We start from the raw sequence: 5,288 nt of genomic DNA on the forward strand, positions 1-5,288 counted from the left end.
GGGGGGGCGCCAACCCAGACAGGAAGATCACATCAGTGACTCAACCCACTCAAGTGACACACCCCTCCTAGGGACGGTATGAAAGAGCCCTAGTAAGCCAGTGACTCAGCCCCTGTAATAGGGTTAGAGGCAGAGAATCCCAGTGGAAAGAGGGGAACCAGACAGGCAGAGACAGCAAGGGTGGTTCATTGCTCCAGAGCCTTTCCGTTCACCTTCACACTCCTGGGCCAGACTACACTCAATCATATGACCCACTGAAGAGATGAGTCTTCAGTAAAGACTTAAAGGTTGAGACCGAGTTTGCGTCTCTAACCCTACTCTTAACCCTAACCTAACCCTAGCTCCTAACCCTAAACCTAAACCTAACCCTAGCTCCTAACCTTAAACCTAAACCTAACCCTAGCTCCTAACCCTAAACCTAATTCTAACCCTAGCTCCTAACCCTAAACCTAAACCTAACCCTAGCTCCTAAACCTAATTCTAATCCTAGCTCCTAACCCTAAACCTAATTCTAACCCTAGCTCCTAACCCTAAACCTAAACCTAACCCTAACATTAATTCTAATTCTAACCTTAACCCTAAACCCCCTGGAAATAGCATTTGTCCATGTGGGGAATAACAAAATGTCCACAGTTGGTCAAATGTTGTTAGTTTACTATTCTTGCGGGGACACACACACACACACAGACAGACAGACACACACACACAGACACACACATACAGTGCCTGGAGAGGTAATAATTATCTCTCTCCTATCCTTCCGTCTCTCTCTCTGGCTCTCTTTCTCTCTCAGTTTCTATGTCTGCCTCCAGTTGCACAATCATTCACTGGTGAGAGACAAGGTGTTTGTAAGAGAGACAGAACAAGAGAGAAATATAATATAGATAGCACTAGAAAGAGAGGAAGGAAAGAGGAAGAGCGAAGAACAGAGACAAAGAGAGACATTTTGTATGTGTATATATTAAGGATCCTCATTGGCTGCTGCTAAGGCAACACCAAGGCAGTGATACACAATTTAACATATTCCATTTCATAACACATTATGTGTGTTCCCTCAGGCCACTACTCTACTATCACATATCTACATTACCAAATCCATGTGTATGTGTATGTGTGTGTGTGTATGTGTGTGTGTGTGTATGTGTGTATGTGTGTGTGTATGTGTGTATGTGTGTGTGTGTGTGTGTGTGTGTGTGTGTGTGTGTGTGTGTGTGTGTGTGTGTGTGTGTGTGTGTGTGTGTGTGTGTGTGTGTGTGTGTGTGTGTGTGTGTGTGTGTGTGTAGGTGTATGTGTGTGTGTGTGTGTTAGTGTGTGTGTATGTGTGTATGTGTGTGTGTGTGTATGTGTGTATGTGTGTGTGTATGTGTGCGTGTGTGTGTGTGTGTGTGTGTGTATGTGTGCGTGTGTGTGTGTGTGTGTGTGTGTGTGTGTGTGTGTGTGTGTGTGTGTGTGTGTGTGTGTGTGTGTGTGTGTGTGTGTGTGTGTGTGTGTGTGTGTGTGTGTATGTGTATGTGTATGTGTATGTGTAGTGTGTCTGTGCCCGTGTGTGTCTCTTCACAGTCCCGCTGTTCCATAAGGTGTATTGTTATGTGGTTTTTAAATCTGATTCTACTGCTTGCATCAGTTACCTGATGTCGAATAGAGTTCCATGTCGTCATGGCTCTATGTAGTACTGTGAGCCTCCCATAGTCTGTTCTGGACTTGGGGATTGTGAAGAGACCTCTGGTGGCATGTCTTGTGGGGTATGCATGGGTGTCTGAGCTGTGTGCTAGTAGTTTAAACAGACAGCTCGGTGCATTCAGCCTGTCAATACTTCTTACAGAAACAAGTAGTGATGAAGTCAATCTCTTCTCCAGATAGAGCCATGAGAGATTGACATGCATATCATTAATATTAGCTCTTCATGTACATTTAAGGTTCAGCCGTGCTGCCCTGTTCTGAGCCAATTGACATTTTCAGAAGTCCCTCTTTGTGGCACTTGACCACATGACTGAACGTTAGTCCAGGTGCGACAAAACTAATAGCCTGTACAACCTGCCTTGTTGATAGTGTTAAAAATGCAGAGTAACGCTTTATTATGGACAGACTTCTCCCCATCTTAGCTACCGTTGTATCAACACATTTAGTCTATGACAGTATACAATCCAGGGTTACTCCAAGCAGTTTAATCACCTCAACTTGCTCAATATCCACATGATTTATTACAAGATTTAGTTGAGGTTTAGGGTGTAGTGAATGATTTGTCCTAAATACAATGCTTTTAGTTTTTGAAATATTTAGGACTAACTTGTTCCTTGCCACCCATTCTGAAACTAACTGCAGCTCTTTGTTAAGTGTTGCAGTGACCACACATGCTGTAGTAGCTAACATGTATAGTGTTGAGTCATCCACATACATAGACACACTGGCTTTACTCAAGGCCAGTGGCATGTCATTAGTAAAGATTGAAAAAAAAGTAAGGGGCCTAGACAGCTGCCCTGGGGAATTCCTGATTCTACCTGGATTATGTTTGAGTGGCTTCCATTATAGAACACCCTCTGTGTTCTGTTAGATAGGAAACTCTTTATCCACAATATAGCATGAGGTGTAAAGCCATAACACCTATGTTTTTTCCATCAGCAGGCTATGATCAATAATGTAAAAAGCCATACTGAAGTCTAACAAAACAGCTCCCACAATCTTTTATCATCAATTTCTCTCAGCCAATCATCAGTCATTTGTGTAAGTGCCGTGCTCGTTGAATGTCCTTCCTTATAAGTGTGTCTGTTGTCAGTTAGTTTTCAGTAAAATAGCATTGTATCTGGTCAAACACAAAGGGTTGGTACCAGGCTGATTGGTCGGCTATTTGAGCCAGTAATGGGGGCTTTACTATTCTTGGGCAGTGGAATGACTTTTGCTTCCCTCCAGGCCTGAGGGCACACACTTTCTAGTAGGCTTAGATTGAAGATATGGCAAATAGAAGTGGCAATATCATCCGCTATTATCTTCAATAATTTTCCATACAGATTGTCAGACCCCGGTGGCTTGTCATTGTTGATAGACAACAATAATGTTTTCACCTCTTCCATGCTCACTTTATGGAATTCAAAATTACAATGCTTGTCTTTCAACATTTTATCAGTTATACTTGGATGTGTAGTGTCAGCATTTGTTGCTGGAATGTCATTCCTAAGTTTGCTAATCTTGCCAATGAAAAAATAATTTAAGTAGTTGGCAATATCAGTGGGTTTTGTAATGAATGGGCCATCTGATTTAATGAATGATGGAGCTGAGTTTGCCTTTTTGCCCAAAATGTAAGGTGCTCCAAAGCTTTTTACTATCATTCTTTATAGAATTTATCTTTGTTTCATAGTATTGTTTTTATTTTTTTAATCCAGTTTAGTCACATGATTTCTACATTTGCAGTACGTTTTCCAATCGGTTGTGCAGCCAGACTTATTTGCCATTCCTTTTACCTCATCCCTCTCAACCATACAATTTTTCAATTCCTCAGCAATCCACAGGGATTTAACAGTTGTTACTGTAATTTATTTATGGGTGCATGCTTATTAGTAACTGGAATAGGTTGATTTAAGGTGTTAAGTGCAGTATCTGGTTCCTCCTCTTTACACACCACAAACCAACAAATATTATTTACATCAACAACATAGGAATCACTACAAAACGTATTGTATGACCTCTTATACACTATATCAGGCCCAGCCTTTGGAACTTGGTTTTTCCTAGATATGGTTACTATATTGTGATCACTACATCCTATGGATTTGGATACAGCTTTAAAGCACATTTCTGCAGCATTAGTAAATATGTGATCAATACATGTTGATGATTTCTTTCCTGTGCTGGTTGTAACTACCCTGGCAGGTTGACTGATAACCTGAACCAGGTTGCAGGCACTGGTTACAGCTTTTTCTTGAGTGGGCAGCTTAATGATAGCCAGTCAATATTTAAATCACCCAGAAAATATACCTCTCTGTTTATATCACATACATTATCAAGCATTTCACACATGTTTTCCAGATACTGACTGTTAGCACTTGGTGGTCTATAGCAGCTTCCCACCAGAATGGGCTTTATGTGAGGCAGATGAACCTGAAGACATATTACTTCAACAGTATTTAACATGAGGTCCTCTCTAAGCTTTACAGGAATGTGGTTCTGAATATAACCAGCAACACCTCCCCCATTGGCATTTCTGTATTTTCTGTACGTGTTATAATCATGTATTGCTACCACTGTATCATCAAAGGTATTATCTAAGTGGGTTTCAGAGATGGTCACAATATGAATGTCATCTGTTACTAGCAAATGATTGATTTCATGAACCTTGTTCCTTAAGCTACATATGTTAACGTCTGCTATTTTTAGCACTTTTCTGGGATGCTTGATTGTTTTCATTGGTTTACTGGGAAGCTTAGCGGAAGTAGACATGCTCATGTTATTTATGTTAGTGCAGGGTGAGCTGCACACAGTGGACTTCCTCCTAGAACACACCGCCTCAGTGCTAACAGTGTAACTCTGGTTGATAGGCACATGATTAATGCATTGTCATTGTCTCAACGCAGCCTTATAATGCTGTGAAAGGATCCAGAAACCCAAAGGATTTGGGTGGATCGCATCCTCCTTATAAAACAAGTTCTGTTTCCAGATGGAGAGAGAGAGATGGAGTGAAAGAAAGAGACAGAGAGAAAGAGACAGAGAGAAGAGACAGAGAGAAAAGAGACAGAGAGAAGAGACGGAGGAAGAGACGAGGAAGAGAGAGAGAGAAAGAGAAGAGCAGAGAAAGAGAGAAGAGAGAGAGACAGAGAGAAAGAGACAGAGAGAAAGAGACAGAGAGAAAGAGACAGAGAGAAAGAGAGAGAGAAGAGAGAGAGAGAAAGAGAGAGAGAGAAAGAGACAGAGAGAAAGAGACAGAGAGAGAGAGACAGAGAGAAAGAGAGAGAGAGAAAGAGAGAGAGAGAAAGAGACAGAGAGAGAAGAGAGAGAGACAGAGAGAAGAGAGAGAGAGAGAGAGAGAGAGAGAAAGAGAACAGAGAGAGAGAGAGAAGAGAGAGAGAGAAGAGAGAGAGAGAGAAGACAGAGAGAGAGAGAGACAGAGAGAGAAGAGACAGAGAGAGAGAGAGACAGAGAGAAAGAGACAGAGAGAAAAGAGACAGAGAGAGAGAGAGAGGAGAGAGAAAGAGACAGAGAGAAAGAGACAGAGAGAAAGAGACAGAGAGAGAGAGAAAGAGACAGAGAGAAAGAGAGAGAGAGAAAGAGACAGAGAGAAAGAGAGAGAAGAGAGAAAG

The sequence above is a fragment of the Oncorhynchus kisutch genome, linkage group LG16 (genome assembly GCF_002021735.2).
Source record: "Oncorhynchus kisutch isolate 150728-3 linkage group LG16, Okis_V2, whole genome shotgun sequence".
In the NCBI taxonomy this organism is placed as follows: domain Eukaryota; kingdom Metazoa; phylum Chordata; class Actinopteri; order Salmoniformes; family Salmonidae; genus Oncorhynchus; species Oncorhynchus kisutch.